This window comes from Chrysochloris asiatica, unplaced genomic scaffold (genome assembly GCF_000296735.1).
Source record: "Chrysochloris asiatica unplaced genomic scaffold, ChrAsi1.0 scaffold00008, whole genome shotgun sequence".
NCBI lineage: Eukaryota > Metazoa > Chordata > Mammalia > Afrosoricida > Chrysochloridae > Chrysochloris > Chrysochloris asiatica.
Genome location: NW_006408526.1, coordinates 29,751,480 through 29,770,345, shown reverse-complemented (window position 1 = coordinate 29,770,345; position 18,866 = coordinate 29,751,480). Strand labels below are relative to the sequence as shown.

Sequence of the window (18,866 nt, the reverse complement as noted above, 5' to 3'; positions counted from 1 at the left end):
AGGCTTATGCCCATCCCACCTGCCTCACTAAATTGTTATAAACAACATAGGAACGAATCACAGAAAAAGGAAGACCTAAGGGAGCAATGAGAACTCACAATAACTTGGTGCTGTGTCTGTGACTTTGAAATTCTCAGGATACAGAGCTGATCCCATGGCTGTAGAAGTCCTCCATTCATTGATTTGCTCTCCCTAAATTATTTTAAAGGAGCTCTGGTAGCATAGTGGTTACAAATCGGGCTGCAAACCGCAAGGTCAGTAGTTCAAAACTACCAGCTGTTCCGCGGGTGAAAGAAGAGGCTTTCTGCTCCCATAAAGATTTACGGCCTCAGAAACCCTGTACGGGGTCGCTATGAGTCGGAACCAACTCCACAGCACATAACAACAACAAATTATTTTAAGTCACACACAGGCATTCCTACCAGACAAGCCTGTCCATTTACATTCTTAGGGTTCTGTGTAATGAATGGGCCTCAAGAATCATGTCAGAAGGACTGTGGACCATCAGGTCAGGGATAAGAGCCTGAGTTATAGTGTGTGACCAAGTCAATTGTGATTTACTGTGTGACTTTGATTGGTTCACTTGACCTTGCTGTCCTTCATTTTCCTTATCTACAAAATGGGGATGATAGTAGTCCTAACCCATTATGTCTTGTGTCATGTTGTTGGCTGTTCGCTTTTTCGGAGTCATGGCTACCCCATGCACAAAGGTAACAGACCTTTGTGAACCATAGGGTTTTCATTGGCTGGTTTTTGGAAGTAGGTTTCCAGGCGTTTTCCCTAGTCCATCTTAGTCTGGAAGCTCTGGTGAAACTCGTTCAGCACAAAAGCCTCCAGCACAAAAGCCTCCAGTGACAGACAAGTAGTGTCTGTCCAGTAACAGACAAGTACATGTGAGATGCTCTGGCTGTGGGAATCAAAGCCAGTCTCCTGCATAGAAGGTGAGAATTCCACCGCCAAGCCACCACTGTCCCTAGGTGAAGGCTGAGTCAGATAATATACATAAAGCAACCATATGATAACTGGCACCCTGTACACCATCAAAAATCTAGCCCCAGTTTGATTATTCTTAAAAGCAGTCTTTCCCGGGTCTGTATAGGGAAGGCTGCTGAGAGCAGGGCCTTATGTGCGGTCTGCCCAGCAGCTCCCCAGAGCTCTGCCTTTTAAGACTCATAGCTTCTTTATCGCTTGCCAAAGCCGGTGTTCAGCTCAGCACAAGACAGGGAAGCCCCAGCGATCGATGCTCAGGGAGCTCCGGGCGCTGGAATCCCTGCCCTGGAGAGCCGCTGCCTTCACACTATCAAAAAGCACTTTGTCCTTAATAAAACCAGGCAATCAATCTACATCCCTCAGCCAGGGAGAACTTGGCTAATTCCGCCTGCGTGAGGCGAGAGGAATAGTAGGCACCTCCTGGAACCATCCTTAGTATTTGATCCTTATCTGCCCACTGTCATCAGGAAAGATGAGCCAAACCCTCAGATTCTTTTTTTTTCTTTCTTCCTTTGGTTTCTGCTCTTTTGCTCGAAGGTGAGGGATCCCACGAGCAAGTGTTTGCTGCCAGATTTGAGACCCATGGTTTCTCTTTGGAGATGAGGGATGAGGGGATGTAATGACGGAAGTGGGTTGCATGTGAGGAAACCTAGACCACCCATATCCTAATGTCCTGGGGTGGAGGGTGGGGGACTGGACAAATTACTTCACCTCTGTCCGTCTGCATTTGTTTCCATACCATCCTCAACTCACAACACAGGCAGCAGCTGTGAAAGTCTGGGCTCTTCAGAGGAAGCACATTTTGTAAATCAGAGCAGTCTCACAAGCCTGTGCTACACAAAATCAGACACACACACACAATAGTGTTAACCTCGAGTTCCCACCCCTCTTTGCCCCAGAGAAAGGTGGGGAATTTCTTACCCATTTTATCACTTGTGGGCAGAATCTGGACCTTGTTTCCGTTCTTTTTTCTCCCGATGCCCTAATTTCAGCTGCCTTGTCATTTTCTTTTGTCTGTTTCCACAGTAAGGCACACACATAATCCTCTTTTACAGCTGCTTGTCTCACAGACACCTCTGGGTCGTATTTTCCCACTCAGAGCACTTTCCCTCACACACTCTGCCTGTCGATCCACAGTGTCTCTCACGCTCTTTCTCACACACACACATAGTCTCTCCGCACTGCCAGCTCCACACTCCTGCACCCTCTCCCTCACATTCCCTACAGACAGTTTTTCTCCTCACATTCTCTCGAGTACCCTCACATAACCCTCATCTGACAGGGACTCTCACACATACACACTCCCTCACACAAGTGCTCCCTCAGCTGGCCTTTCCTTCATGCCCTGTCTCTGTCACCGATGCCCCCTTCCATTCCAGCGCCACTCCCACAGCCTCTACCCCAGCCATGCCAGACCAGCAGGAGAGGAGGAGCCAGGATCAAGGGCTTTTGAAGCTCAAGAGAAGTGACTGTGGAGGGATGAACATGGTCAGGGTCTCTGCCTGAAGTGGAGAGTCTTCCATAGTAGCCTCGAAGTCTACAAGGTAGCTGGCTGCTAGAAAAAGAAGTTCTTTGGGAACTTCCTTGCGTATTGTTCCAGGGCAGTCTACCCTCAGGTACTTCCCTTGAACATTGTCTCTCCTAATATGCCTTTTTTCTTTCTTCCTTCTTCTTCCCACCTTCCCCAATTCTGATTTTACTTTAGAGGTGAGTGGAGGAGGATCTTCAGGACTTGGGCATATGACCATCAATGAGATTATTGGTAGAAACCCTTTCTAGTCATCTGAGTCTGTCTCAAACTCCCCCACTCAACACCACCACTCCTCCTGGCCTACCTGCAGAACCTACCATTTGTAAAGCCTTTTCAAGGTTTACTTCAGCAGATTTTGGACTCAGTATGATAGTCACTTGGCAACAACAATAATGGCTCCATCTTATACTTTTGTGAACTCCCAGGAGGCAAACTGACCTTAATCCTCACTTTGCCCAAATAGAATTTAGAAACTATATCAAAGGGAACATACACCATAAGCATTCAAGTGGGCATTTGTGGTTGGTCTTCACTGGATACTATCTACACCTTGATTGCTATTGTTCTCAAGATAATTCAACAGCTATTCACTGAACATTCACTACATGGGGCAATAAAAGCTCTTGTCACTCAGAGCACAGGCTTTAGAATAAGTTCAACCTGAATTCAAATCCCAGTTCTGCCAATTGCTAATTGTGAGATTTGGGACAACTATTTCTATAAATCCCAATTTTCTTCTCTGTAAATTTGAGATTATAATAATTACTCATTGGTGATGTTGGCAGCTGTGTGCCATGGAGCCGGTTCTGACTCATAGTGATCCTGTATAGGGTTTCTGAGATTGTAAATCTTTATGGGAGCAGAAAGCCCCTTCTTTCTCCCATGGAGCAAATAGTAGATTCGAACTGCTGACCTTGTGGCTAGCAACCCAGTTCATAACTCACTATGCTACCGGGCTCCTTTTGTACTCCTAGGTAAGATTTAAATGAGACCATTAACTTTCAGTGGTTGCCATGGTGTTGTTATTGCTTTCTGGTTGTCACAAGTCAATTCTGAATTATGGCAACCCCATTTGTGCAGAGTAGAGTTGCTCCATAGGGTTTTCAAGAAGCAGATCTCCAGACCTTATTTCCAAGGGTGTGTTCAAACTGCCAACTTTACTGTTAGTAGTTGAACAGTTAACCAGGGATTCCAGTTACCACAATACTTAGCACAAAACACATGTTCAATAATCGTATACAACATTAGTTGTAGGTGGTTGAAAATAGCGATGAATAAGACAAAGTTGCTGTTCTCAAGAAATTTGGAATCTTGAAGAAGAGACAGACATAAAGCAGACCTGTTGTGGAATCTGACTCATGGCGGCCCCATGTGTCAGAGGAGAACTGCCCTCCACAGGGTCTTCCAGGCTTTTCTCCTGTGGTGTCACTGGTTGGGTTTGAATTGCCACCATTTAGGTTAGTAGTCCACTGAAAACCATTCGCACCACCCAGGGGCCCTAATACGTAGAATCAGTACCCTGTACTGCTGCTGTTAAGTCGGTTCTGACTCAGTGACTCTGTCTGTATAGGATTTCCGAGAAGCAATTGGTGGGTTTGAACTGCCAACCCTGTGGCTTGCAGGTCAGTGCTTATCCTATAGCACCTTACCAGGAGTCCAATAGTGCCAGTAAATGCCTTAAAAAGCTACAAACTGGGTAATAGAAGAAGCAGGGATGGAGTAATCAATTCTAAATTGGAGGGCATATAAGTGAGTATCACAAAAGCAATAGTCTCTAAGAAGGACTTGAAAGATGACAGGGATTTTGATAAGCACCCATAGGGGCAAAGGTCATTCCATTCCAGGGATGAGGCCCATGCCTGTCATTTGATGAGAAGAGCCTTAGGGCGTTGGAGAATGAAGGTGAGGATGGACAGGGAGAATGAAACTCAAGGTGTTTATAGATTTTGGAAGTTAAATGGTTTCTTTCGATGTCGAGTCAACTATTGATTGTTGCTGTTGTTGTTAAGTGCATTTGAGTCAGTTCTTAGTCATAGCGACCCTGTGTCGGGTTTCCAAGGAGCAGCTGGTGAGCTTGAGCCACCAACCTTGTGGTTCAAACTCACCTTGCAGTCCAGCGCATTAACCCATAGCACCATACCAGGACTTCTAATACCAAGCATCAAATCAGAGTCCCAAGATACCAGGGGGTTGGTGGCAGTCAGGATTCCAGAGCTGGCAATTGTCATGCAGTCCCTCATCAGGGCCCCAGGGAACTAAGGGTGTATTCGAGTGGGCAGGTGGTTTTCAAAGTCTCTGGACATTCTTGATGATGACCAACGTCAGGCCCAAGTGGTCCCCCTCCTTCCTGACTACCAGAATACTGGTGTGGGCTAAGCCCATGAGTACCTGAGCATATAGCCCAGCCTTGCCACATTGATAAGCACAGTGCTTTACAGCTTATAAAACTCTTCCCATTATCTTGCCTGGAGTCCTGGTGTGGCGCTGTGGGTTAATGCGCTGGACTGCAATGTCCACTTGAACTGGGAGGCCTGCGGTTCAAGTTTACCAGCTGCTCCTTGGAAACCCTACACAGGGTCACTATGGGTTGGAACCCAACTCGACAGCACTTAACAACAACACACCAACAATACCTTGCCTATTAGGTTGGCAGGCAAAAGCTTCTTTTCAGAAAAGTTAAGGGACAGGATCTAAGTCACAGGGTAATAAACTTCCAGCTCAGACTTGGAACTTACCTCTGTGTACACCTGGTTTGGTGGAAAGAGCACAGAACGTAGAATCAAAAGACCGAACTCATTATGTGTCCTTGAACTCTCTCTTCCTTTTCCTGGATCTCTGTTTCCTCATCTGTACAATAAGCGACTTGGATTGGAGTCTTCTCACTAGCTGATCTCCAAGGTTTCTTCCAGCTCAGACAATCTATGATTCTAGCCATGTGTGTGGTCTGTTCCTAGCACCAGATCACCTCCCAGAACTTGGTTGAAATTAAATGTAATTAACAGGTGAAAATACCATATTCACAGAGCTGGCCTTTTAGCTCCCTTTTAAAATTTAAAAAGAGAGAGATAATGACCAAAAGAAGGAGGAGGTGACTGACGCATGGGGGGCGGAATAAAGTATCTTCAAAGAGAATTTGTCAACAGGAGGCTTAGTCTGGAATGGAAGGAGGATGGCTGTGAATTGAGTACCACCGCCATGTGGCAGTGCCTTCTGGGATGTGCTCTTGCCCCTTCATACAACAAGTTGCCTTATTAGACAGGTTCTGTTACATCCCCCAGTCTTCTCCACTTTGTGAAGGTGCCAGCGGTTGAGGCTACAGACAAAGCCCCATGGCCAATTAAACCTGATAAAGACTGTATGTTTGGTTTGAGTTTTGATTTGATTGTTTAGCTAAATGTCAGGCCAATTAAAGTAAGAACCAAGAGCACACAGAAACCACATACCCAGCTGCAGAGTCACTGGAATCCCAGGGGAAGGGAAAGGAGCCAAATTCTATTGGGGATTTGGGGGTAGGGGAGTGGGGATGCAGGGATCCAGACATGAAAGAAGGAAGCCCCTGGACCTGGGTTGGCCTGTGTCTTAGGCTGAGTTGTCTGTCTAGAGGAGCAAAATCAGTGAAGTGTGTATATATAGAGAAAGAGAGTCCTGATGTGGCACTGCGGGTTAATGTGCTGAACTGCAAGGTCAGTTTGAATTGCAAGGTCGGTAGTTCAAGCTCACCAGCTGCTCCTTGGAAACCCTATACAGGGTTGCTATGAGTCGGAACTGACTTGGCAGCACTTAAAAACAAAGAGAGAGAGATTTATTTCCAGGGAATAGGTCATGCTGGCTATTTCCTTGTGACTCCTGGCAAATCCCACATCTGTGGTTCAGGTGTCAGACTGGCTGCTTCTCCTGACTCACATGGTTGCTGGGACTGAGAAACCTAAAAGCTGCAGGTCAGGTGGCAGACTGCTGGCTCACATCCCAAGAACATGAGGTTAGAGGATCAAAGTCAGATTTAGGATCAAGAGAAGGCATTCTTTGCTACCAAATTGGCATCATCAAACTGAGTTCAGTCAGCTGGCTAATTCTCAGTATAAATTTTTTCAATACAAAAAAAGGGCAACATTTGCCAGAACATTCAAATACATTGGATGCGGGTCCCACCCCTAAGGAATCTCCCCTTTCAACTGATTGGCTGCTTACATCAGATCACAAAATGAAGGATGCCAATAGTTGCCAAATCACTGAGAATCATGGTCTAGCTACGTTGACACATAACCTAAACCATCACCGCCAGACCATCTGCTACTCACTGACCCCTGGTACAAAGATCAGGAAGTACAACCTTGGAAAAGACAACCATACATCTAATGACCTGAGATGGTCCTCATTTTAATTTGACCCCAAAAGAAGCTCCTCCTTGTCAGGCATAAGTACCTTCCTTAAAGCAAGGGACTGTGGCCCATGCTTCTGACCCCCTCCCTGATCTAGAGAGGAGTTTGTGGGTCAAAGGGAATACCTACTTGTAGCTCACAGCTCCCTTTTTAGACCACACTCTGGATACCCAGGAATTTACCTACCCAAATGTCCAAAGCCTACCTCTAGGACCAGCCGAGGCCTGTACCCCAGCCTGTCTTCACAAGAATGGGCCCTGCCACCAGCAGACCTAAGGGCTGGCTGTTTGCCTGGCTGTGTGGATCGGAATGCCCACACATATATTCATAGGCCCCGCTCAGTGTAGACAATGGAACTGAGGCAGAGAAATGTAAACAAACACATGCCCCCAGTTTTCCTGTGAGCTTCCTGGTCACATTGCCCTTCTAGACTGAAGCTCCTTGAGGGTTCAGCAATTCCTGCTTACAAAGCCCAACTTAGGACAGAGGCCTCTTAGTCCTTCCCAGCTGGGGATGACAGGCCGGCTGACCACCCAAGGACCACAGGGCCACTTCAGTTGGATCTGCAGTCTGTGAGGAGAGGAGGTGGTAAGCACAGTGGTGGCCAGCACAGCAGGGGAATCAGAATAGTCTGGGGTTGCCTCTCGTCACTATCACTGCTATGTCATTTAGGGTATGGTCCTTCTTTTCCCCACTTGGGTGGCGGGCAGCCATCAGCCTCACAGGCCCAATCTCAAGGCAACTGAGAGGTCCCCACCCTGCCCTGTACCAAGAAGACCTGGAGTCTGGTCTCCCTGCCTCAGGAAGAAGAGAAGGCAGGAATAAGGCCCTTCCACTACAATGATTAACCAGTGGGCTCTTTGGCCTTATTGATTTCCAGACCTCAGGAGAGTACTTTGTCTTCTGCTTCATCCCAGTGTCAGGTTACCCAGGAAGCAAAGCAAACACGGGCTTTTGTGCTTACTTACTAATCTATAGTGAACACTTTCACATTTTTTCACCACGTCCAAGATTCTGCTTCTAGGCATGGCTGGTATCTGTCTGCCTGCAGAATCCAAGCCACTTTTTCACAATCACAGCCTCTGACAGGAATGAAGATCTTCTTAAGATGTGGTTGAAAATCATGTGAAACTGTTCACTACGGATTAGTTAGCACCTTGCCTATTGGGTAACCCACCCCTGTTTGTCACATGAAGGAGAGCAGAGGCTGACCACACACATCCTCTTCCCAGGCCAGGCGGCCCTGCAGCTGACCTCTGAGAGCAAGAGTCAACAAACCCCAATGTGGTCCTGCCAGGAGGTCTGCAGGGAGGTCAGGAGGTCAGCCCAGCTCTTCCTACCCTCTGCAGTGGTCCTACTGTCCTAGTGCCAACAAACACAACATCACAAGTGGGTGGCTTTAAATAACACAAATTTATCTTCTCACAGTTCAGAAGGCTTTGAAGTCCAAATTCAGGGCACCAGCTCTAAGGAATGCGCTTCCCTCTGCTTTGGGGAAAGATTCTTGTCTCTTTCCACTTTCATAGTAGTCTCAGAGTTCCTTAGTTCCTTGGTGCTTTTCACATGGTTTCCTTCTGAGTCTAATTTGCTCCTTTTATAGGAGGGTTTCAAAACTTTTGTGGAAATATGGAAGGGAATTTTTCCAGGAGCTTTTTGAAGTGGCGCTGTAGGATAAACACTCAATCACAAGGACAGTTTGAACCACGGCAGTTCAAACTCACCAGCCACTCCTCAGAAACCCTATATAGGGTCGCTGTGAGTTGCAACCAACTTGACAGCAACTAACAACAGCAAGTATAACTCAGAAGTGATTAGGGTTCAGACATATCCTACACAGAGATGGCTTCATTAACATAAAAAAAAAATCCTAATCCCAAACATAATTACATCCACAATTATAGAGGTTAGGATTCCAACTCATATCTTTGAGGGATGCAATCCAATCCAAAACAAAGGTCAAAATGAGTAGATCGTTTAGGAGATAGGTAAAACTTAACCATGGAAACAGGAGACCTGCTTTATCTTCCCAGTATTCCCGACTGTTACTGTTGTTTTTAGCTGCTGTCTAGCTGACACATAAGGAGCTCTGGTAGCGTAGTGGTTATGAATTGGGCTGCGAACCTTAAGGTCAGCAGTTCGAAATTACCAGCCGCTCCATGGGAGAAAGATGAGGCTTTCTGCTCCCGTAAAGGTTTACAGCCTCGGAAACCCTGTACAGGGTCGCTATGAGTCGGAACCGACTCGACGGCACTTAACAACAACAGTTAACACATGGCCACCCCATGCACAATAGCATCAAACTATTGTGATTCAGAGTTTTCATTGGCTGATAAATGAGGCGAACCCTTCCTTTCTGAGTTCACTTCTTTATTCAAAGGGATCATAATCTTAGTTCTTTTCCTCCTAAAACATTAATCCAGATTGACTGGTTCCTATTCTATGATGCCACTAGAGAACCAGCAGGACATAAACCCGCCTTTAGAAGCTGTAGCAGACTCCATGGCACATAACCACCACTAGCCCTAAGTGTTTCTGGGTTTTATAGAAAAAATAAGGAAAATGTGGGAGATTTTACTGACCTCATGATACCACAAGTATCACGGGAGCATACTACATCACATCTCAAATCTGGCCCCAAAGGAGATCTTTGTACAAAAGTTTCATGTTCAAATAAAAGTCTCCTCATAAACCAATCTCCTCCCAGTCCCTACTCCCTCTCCTCACCATAACAACCCAGATCCCTGCATAGGAAGAATGAGCCTGCCAATGCAAATTTCACTTCCAATTTCTAAGAGCCTATTCCCGTGGACTTTGGAGTCCGGGTGTGGTGCTGTGGGTTCATGCACTGGACTGCAAGAGTGCTTTGAACTTCAAGGTCGGTGGTTCAAATTCACCAGCCATTTCTCAGACACCTTATAACAGGGTTGCTATGAGTCGTAACTGACTCAACAGCACTTAACAACAACACTCCTGTGGACTTTAGGCACCTTCTTCCTGGAGTCTTTGGGCTGAAGTGACCTAAAGCCCACCATTAGCATTTCACCTCCCCTATCCGCGGGAGAAAGATGAGGCTTTCTACTCCCGTAAGGATTTACACCCTCGGAAACCCTGTACAGGGTCGCTATGGGTCAGAACCGACTCGACGGCACTCAACATGTGCCCCACAACCATGAGCACAGAAGAGTTTCCACGTGGGCCTGACTTCCAAGGTAGTATTCAGAGCCTTCTCCATGTTCAGCTCCAGCAGGACGAAGACAGACAGAATTACATGCATTCTACATGCCAACCAGGATAAAAGTGTCAGTAAAACATGCCAAGACAAAAGAGAGTCAAAGTTGTCACTGGATGGCTATGATTAATAAATACAAAAATGCAGGCAACAGAGTGCTAATGTGGTGTCCACTTTAGACAACAGCAGGTCAGGACTATTAGCCAGAGCAGACTTGACTCCCAACCCTGTCCTTCAGGGAGGAGCCCAGAATGGTTCCCCCAATTGTGACTAAAGCCCATCAGAAGGGTATACCATACCAGTTTCTGTTTAATTGATTCTGATTCATGATAGTCTCTTCTGTGTCAGAGTAGACCTGTGCTCCATAGGGTTTTTAGAAGTTGATTTTTCAGAAATCAATTTCTTCCAAGTAGGCTTTCTTCCAAGGCACCTCTGGGTAGACTAGAACCTCTAACCTTTTGGTTAGCTGTCAATCATGTCAACTATGTGCACCAACTATAGACTCCCTAGTGTTGTTGTTGTTGTTGTTGTTAGGTGCCATCGAGTCGGCACCAACCCATAACAATCTTATGCACAGCAGAACGAAACACTGCCCTATCCTGGGCCACCCTCACTACTGTTACCACGCTTGAGTCCATCGATGCTGCCACTTGGCCAATCCATCTCGTTTGGGGGTCTTCCTCTTTTTCTCTGACCCTCCACCTTACCAAACATGATATCCTTCTCCAGTGACTGGTCCCTCCTGACAATATGTCCGAAGTAAGAGAGACAAAGTTTGGCTATCTTGGCCTCCAAGGGTCACTCTGGCTGCACTTCTTCCAAAACGGATCTGTTGGTTCTTCTGGCAGCCTATGGCACTTGGTATTCTCCTCCAACCCATGGTATTCTCCTCCAGCACCATAACTCAAAAGCATCAATTCTTCTACGGTCTTCCTTATTCACTGTCCAGCTTTCGCATGCATATGAGTTTATTGAAAATACCATGGCTTGGGTCAGGCGCACCTTAGTCCTCAAGCTGACATCTTTGCTCTTTAACACTTTGAAAAGATCTTGTGCAGCAGATTTGCCTAATGCAATACATCATTTGATTTCTTGACTGCTGATTCCGTGAGTGTTGATAGCTGATGCAAGAAGAGTGAAGCCCTTGACAACTTCAATCTTTTCTCCATTGATAAGAATTGTTGTTTTTTGGTTCAGTGGTGAGGATTTTTGTTTTCTTTGCATTAAGATATAATCCATACGGAAGGCTGTGCTCTTTGATCTTCATTAGTAAATGTTTTAAGTCCTCTCCACTAGTACTCTCTAGTGTAGCAGTGGTGAAAGTATTGGGCTACTAACCAGAAGTTTGATGATTTGAACCCACCAACCTCTCCAAGGGAGAAAGATGGGCAGTCTGTTTCCATTAAGATTTAGAGCCTCAGAAACTCTATGGAGTACTCTGTCTTATAAGGTAGTGATGAATCCACTGGAGTCCTGGTGTGACACTGTAGAGTAGGCACTGGACCACAAAGTCTGTTTGAACTACAAGGTCAGTGGTTCAAACCCACTGGCCACTCCTCAGAAACCCTATACAGGGTCGCTATGAGTCAGAACTGACTCGACGGCACTTAACAACAACATGAATTGACTGGAAGGCTGACCCTGAAGTACCTTCCAAGTGATCACAGAAAGATGCCATTGTTTCTTTGATTATATTGTTTCCAGACTCCTGGATTAGCACTGGACTGGAACCACAAGGTCAGCAGTTCAAACCCACCAGCTGATCCTTGGAAACCCTATACAGAATCACTGTTAGTTGGAGCTGACTCAACAACACTTAACAACAACAACATTGTTTCTGAAAGGATTCTAAGATTCAAAATCCTTTCAGAGTTTGGTGGTTTCTCATATCTAAACCAGGAATAAAATACTACCCACCTCTAAGAGTTATGGAGGAGAGAATTTAATGAGATAATTCATGAAAAGGATTAACCACAGTGTGTGGCCCATTTAATAAATGATTTTATTATTACTTTCATTTTTTCTTCAACATTCTGGGGAAAGTGGAGGACCAAAGGCAGGGGGAAAATCAGCCCCCCAGCCCCTCACTATGGAATGCTCCCATTCCTACCTGCACTCCTTGGCAAGCAGCCAAGAGGGGAATTGACTACACCCATGTTATAACTGGAGAAAATAAGGTCTGGTGAGTTTGAGGGTCTTATTAAAGACCTCTATGCAGCAGACACAGGTCTGAGATAGGTTCAGGTCTGAAAACTACCCCCATTTTCCATAACCCCCCTCTACATACATCTAATTCCTGTTGGTTCCCCTTCCCCTTCCTTCACACCCCTGCTTCTTGAGAGTGGACAGCTAGGATCCCCTGGGTCCCCAGCACCCCAGGCACCTCCCCACCAACTCTCCCAGTCCAGACTGATTGCTTCCATGCAATTTGAATTAATCTCATGCTTCAGGTGGAGCTTGGCTAATCAGGGGAGACAAGAAGCCGAAGTGGGTGCAATCAAATTAACACCACCATAGCCCTGGTTCTTTAAGAAGGAAAAAACAAAGCAGGCACCAGAAGGCAGCCCCCTCCTTGCATCAGCCTGTCCCCAGGGAGCCCTGGAGCTGCTGTGAAGGCTGAGCAGCAGAGCCTTTCCCACCCCCACCCCACCCCACACTCCTACCGACCACCCTACGTGCCAACAATGCCCCTTTGTGGCGGCTTATCTCACACCAACAAATGGGGCCCTTCTTGTCAGGATCTTGTTAACAAGGAGCAGAGACACAAGCCTTGAGGGGGAGGAGGGGTAAGTGGGTTGGGCTGGGGAAGGAGGGTCCCCCTCGCCTTTCCCTGGTGTATGTAATCCTTACAGAAACAAAAGGGGACCAGAGCTTTTGAACAGAGGGCTCCCTCTCCCCTCAAATGGTGGGTTTGCAGAGCTCTTTCTGTGCACCTGCTGCCTCTCCCAGAAAGGCAGTTTTAGCACACCCAGAGTCTCCTTTTTATTGAAGACCTAGATGGGACATGAGGAGAGATTTCAGTTAGACTTCCAGAAGGACTTCCTGAAAAAGTAATGTCCCTTCCTTGGTAATAGTAAAGAACACCAGGACTTCACTTCCATTCTTCCAATCCAATTGGATGGATTTGACATGATTCTGCCTGAGGAAGGAGGAGAGATCCCCTAGAAGGAAAAACAGGCACAGAGATAGAGAGGGAGGTGAGATCCTGAGAGAGTGTACTACAGTGGGAAGTGGAAGAGAAGGACCATCCAATTTTGTAATACTTCACCCAGCCAATGTGTGAAAATCACATAAAGGGTGTGGTCTGGGCTGGGAAAATTCTTTTGCAGGGGTGGGGGGTTCACAGAGCCAATTAAATTTGTCTCTTGGGTGGAGTCTGTGCAACAATATGTTTTCACAGCCCCCCACCCCCACCCCCAGAGCCTTGAGTGTGGCCAGGCCTGAGAACCTATACTCAGGCCCACTCCCCCTTATGGGGAAAGCAAAACACAAGACCTAGGGCTTCTGAAGAATCCCACCCAGCAAAGAGCAGAACCCTTCTCAGACCAGTATTACACTGGAAAAGGCCACAGGCTCTGAAAACCAGGTACCCTGAGGCTGCTCCAGGCTCTGTCACTTACCAGCTGTGTATTCAACTTTTCTCAACCTCTGTTTCTCCATCTGAAAAATGGGGATGAAAGTAGGGCTATATAAGAATTAAATGAGTGAAAGCATGTATAAGTATTTAGAACTGTGCCTGGTGCATAGTAAGCCCTCAATAGATATAAACTATTAGACTGTTAAAGGAGCTCTGGTAGCATAGTGGTTATGAATCGGGCTGTGAACCTTCAGGTCAGCAGTTTGAAACTACCAGCCTTTCCACGGGAGAAAGATGAGGTTTTCTGCTCCCGTAAAGATTTACAGCCTCGGAAACCCTGTACAGGGTTGCTATGGGTCAGAACCGACTCCACGGCACATAACCACCACCAACCATCACTAGACTATTATGACACTTGTGCCTACGGCTGAGGTGAAGATGTGCCCCCCAAGTTTTCCTTAGGAAAGCATCTTTCCTCTTTGGTATTTTGTTAGGTCTCTCCCAACAGCCTAGGAGTCCTGGTGGCACAGTGGGTTAGCCATTGGGCTAGTAACTACAAGGTCAGTAGTTCAAACCTAGCAGCCTACAGATGAGACTGCTTCCCTGAAAATTTATGGTTGTACTTTGTCCTCTAGGGATGCTATGAGTCAGAATCCACTTGGTGGCACTGGATTTGGTTTCTTGGGCTTTCTCTCAACATCCAGCATGTTTTGCCCTTCCTTTCACATTCTCCTCCCCACACACATTACTCCTCTCCTTGGAGTATTCACAATGAAATCTCTCCCTGGTGACTTGGGGACTTGTCAGAAACACCAGCTGAGCCCCAATCACCAGGAGGAAGAGAAGGAGAGAGATAAAGAAAGCCTGGCTCACAGCCTTCCCCTAGCCCCAGCCTGCCCTCGCCTGCTCGACGCTACTCCTTCTACACTCCCCACAAGGATTAGTCTATACTAATATGTTCCCACACTGGGGACTAAGCACAGTGAGAGAGGAAAAACAACCAGGCAGGAGAAGGCTGGAATAAAACCAAAGGAAAGGGCCCCAGTGAATTGTCAGGAGACTTTGGGTTTGGTAACCCTCCTACCACTCACTGGTTGTGTGACCCTAGGAAAATCACTCAGCCTCTCAGAGCCTCTGTTTCTTTCTCACCTTCTGTGTAGGGAACTATGGAGTCCTATGGGTTAGGCATTGGATTGCTAACCGAAACTTTAGCTGTCTTCTCCTGTAATGATTTACAGTCTTAGAAACCCTATATAGGATCACTGTGCATCAGAATTGACTCAACAGCAGTAGGTGTGGAGGTGGTTTATGTACATGGAACGCCTGGGTTCGATTCCCATCCATCCAATGCACCACTTGTCTCTCAGTAGAGAGTTGTGTGTTGCTTTGATGCTAACAGATTTTGGCGGAGCTTTCAAACTAAGACCATCTTGGAAGAAAGACCTGGAGAGCTATTTTAGAAAATCAGCCAAAGAAAACCTTATGGATCACAATGGTACCATCCCCAACCAATCATGGGGATGGCACCGGAAAATTTTGTTCCACTGTGCATGGGGTCACCAAGAGTTGGGGGCTTACCTAATGACAGCTAGCCTCAACAATGTGGGGAATCATAATCAGAGGACAGCTCCTTGACCAGAATGAAGCACATCACAAAGGATGCTTCAGATGCAGCCCCACCCCCAAATTATAAGGTGGGATCCAGAGAAGTTCTGGGGCTCCGAACCCCACCTCCAAAACTGAGGAGTGGTTGCAAAGTCCATGGAGTCTGGGGATGAGCATGGAAGCAGAGCTGCCTCGTGATGTTTTAAAAATCTATCAGCCTTTCAGATCAAATTAAAATGTAAATAGCAGCTGGTCTGGGCAGGACCTCAGGGGTGACAGGAGCTGGCCTGCGAGTAATTTCACAGACGGGAACCGGTTACATCGGATTCTGACAACTGTCTTGTTTCTGAAATTGATTTCCTCTCCCCTTCAGCTTGCTGCCCCAGGGAGGACCCTGGAGCAAGGGGAGGGGTGGCTTCTCTCCAGCTCTGGTTCTTTTCCTTCCTCCATGGCACCTGCCAATAAAGCCCTATGGGAACCAGAAAGAGAAATTCTAGAATTTCTACAGGGCATTAACATGGGGGCTGTGGACTGAGACAGGCAGTGTGAGCCTATGGGCAGAGCATCTTTAACATTTGCAGCAGGCCTGTGTAGACTGTGTCCAGTATAGAAGTTGGAAAGCTTTAAACAAGACAGGCCTGGTCCACTGAGAAAAGCTCTGGTCTCCCCAGCTATTATCTCGATGACAACTCATAGCCACCATAGCAGAACTAGTCTGTAGGGTTTCTGAGACTATAAATCTTTATAAGAGCAGCCAGCCTCATCTTTCTCCTGAAGAACAACTGGTGGGTTTGAACCACCAACCTTGCTACTATATATTGAGGAATGGTTTACCCAAACTCATCTCATTGATTCCCCTGTTTCCAGACTCATCTGGCTCCCAAAATCCCCAGAGAGTCTCCCCAGCACCCCACTTGGTAAAAAGAAATTAGGTTTCCTAGCTGTTAATTGAATTACATTGCAGGCAAACAGAGGAAGTTGTATCTCACTAGTCTCCTGTGTCCTATTGGAGCAGTGGGTTGCCTTTGTGGCTGCCATTAGCATTTGTCATTTGGGACTCAGTTCTATACTCTATACATACAATCCCTCCCCCTCAAAAGCTGCAACCTCTGACTCCAGCCTTAGAAGTGACTTGTTGGAAAAGGTTGCTCAACCACAGAGAGGTCTCCAAAATCTGCTTCCAAAAGCCAGATACTGTGTGAGTGCATGACAGACAGACAGACAGACAGACAGACAGGAGAGGCAACCACAACAGTGCAGGCTTGGAGGAGAAAGAACTGCCTTCTGAAATCTGTGTTTACTAGTTTGAAAAATCGGGATAATAATACTCTCATGGTTGTTCTTGGAAGGAATCATTACGCAATGACCCAACAAAAGCATCCAGTTTATTGCCTGCTCAATCCTAGTCACAGAGTCCCGGTGTGGTGCTGCGGGTTAATGTACTGCACTGCAAAGTAGGTTTGAACTGCAAGGTCAGCGGTTTAAGCTCACCAGCCATTCCTCAAAAACCCTATACAGGGTTGCTTTGGGTCCGAACTGATTCAACAGCACTTAACACCAACAATCATGATCACAAGGAAGCTGGACAGCTCATGTGAAATACATACAAACTCAGCCTTTGAAGACAGGGAACAATAACAATCCAGTCCAAACCAGTTGATTCCAGCTCAGATGTCCCTGTGTGTGTCAGAGTAGAACTATGCTCCACAGAGTTTTCAATTACTGATTTTTTTGGAAATAGATTGCCAGGCCTTTCTTCTTAGGTACCTTTGGATGGACCTGAACTTATCAGTTAGCAGTCAAGGGCATTAACCTTTTGCACTGCCCCCAGGACTCCATAATAACAATTGTTGTTGTTCTTAAGTGCTGTCAAATAACTCTGTGTAGGGTTTCTGAGGAGTGGCTGGTGGGTTTGAACCAACAACCCTGTGATTAGCAGTCCAGTGCTTACCCTACAGTGCCACACCAGGAGCCCCATAATAACAGTACCTACCTCATAAGATTCTGTAAGGATTCTTGGTGTTGCTGTGTGCCGTGGAGTTGGTTCTAACTCAGAGAGACCCTCTATAGAATTTTCAAGAGCATCTGGTTAGCAGTCCAGTGCTTATCCTACAGTACCACACCAGGGCTCTCTGTAAGAATTTGATAACTAAATTTATGTAAAGTCCTTAGAATACTGCCAGCATGTGATAAGCTTTTAATAAAAGGTAAAAAAATTTAAGTACATATGTGTGTGCGCACCCATGCACTCATGAACCCACAGACATGCAGAGGAAGGGTACATTTATGTAATACAGAAGTGTGAGTAGATGTGTTTTAGATAACCTATCTATACATTGACAATAACAACAGGTTATGTACATATAACTGTGTGTGGGTCTCTGGGCAGGATGTCAGAGTGCAGGCTGTGAGGGTAGCTGTTTGTGATTGTTAGGGTGTGTTTATGACAACGTGTGTGTGTGTGTGTGCACAAATGTCAGGACCTGCATTCCTACAGGTGATTGCACATGAACATCTATCTATGCGTTATTGGGGTCTGCCTTCAGCTCCCAAAGTTCTCTGGGACCCAGCAGTCCCCCCATGCAGTGAGGGTCCAATCGGGTTTATTGCTGCAGTTCAGTGGAGCAGAATGACCCTGTGGTCCACAGCAAGAAGCAACTAGTAGTGGAGGAAAGAGGACAGCAAATGAAGCAGGACCCCTGTTGCCTGCGAGGCCCTCTTTGGGTGGGCTGCCTGCTTAAACACAGCTCTACAGCAGCCCAGAGGGCACGAGGCCCTCAGTTTGTGGACACGGGGGGTATCATGGCCCTTGGAGGCAAGGGTAAGGCCTGGGCGGGGGTGGAGCATTATTTTGGCATTCTCTGCTCTGATATGTAAGGATCCCTGGTGGTGTTGTGGGCTAAGCACTGGGCTGCTAGCCCAAAAGTCAACTCCACTAGTCACGCCTAGGGAGAAAGATGAGGTTGTCTATTCCCATAAAGATTTACAGTCTGGGAAATCCTAAGAAGCAGTTAGTTCTGTCTTATATAGGGTTGTTATGAGCCGAAATTGACTTGATGGTCGTAGGTTGGGTTGGGTTTTTGCTCTGGTTTGTGGGCAGGAAGGCTGTAGGGCACTAGGAGAGGAGCTGCAAAGGATGTTCTGCTTCTTACACAGCACAGAAGGGCTGAAGACTCAGGAGTGTGTTTAACCAGATACTTTCCTTAAAGCAAGAGAGGGGCATGAGAACGCAGCTGGGGAGGGGGGAGCAGAAATGTTGTTGTTAGCTGTCCAGTCTGCCCCTGACTCATGGTGACCGCATTCACAAAGGAACAAATCGCTGCCTGGTTCTGAGCCATCCCCATGAGAGGTTGTAGATCTGACCTTTGTGACCCATAGAGTTTTCACTGGCTGGTTTTAGGCCTTTCTTCCTCGCCCATCTTACCCTGGAAGCTCCACTGAAACCTGTCCAGCATCATGGTAACTCAGAAGCCTCCGCTGACAGACAATGCATTGCCTTGGAATCCAACCCAGGCTTTCCCACATGGAAGACAAGGATTCTACCACAGAAGCACT

At 46.7% G+C, this 18,866-nt stretch overlaps 1 protein-coding gene across 1 annotated transcript in view; it reads left to right on the top strand.

Moving 5' to 3' along the window:
• DSCAML1 (Down syndrome cell adhesion molecule like 1) overlaps positions 1-18,866 on the top strand; it is a 442,529-nt gene that overhangs the window by 358,133 nt on the left and 65,530 nt on the right. The gene's annotated exons all lie outside the window — the stretch shown is intronic.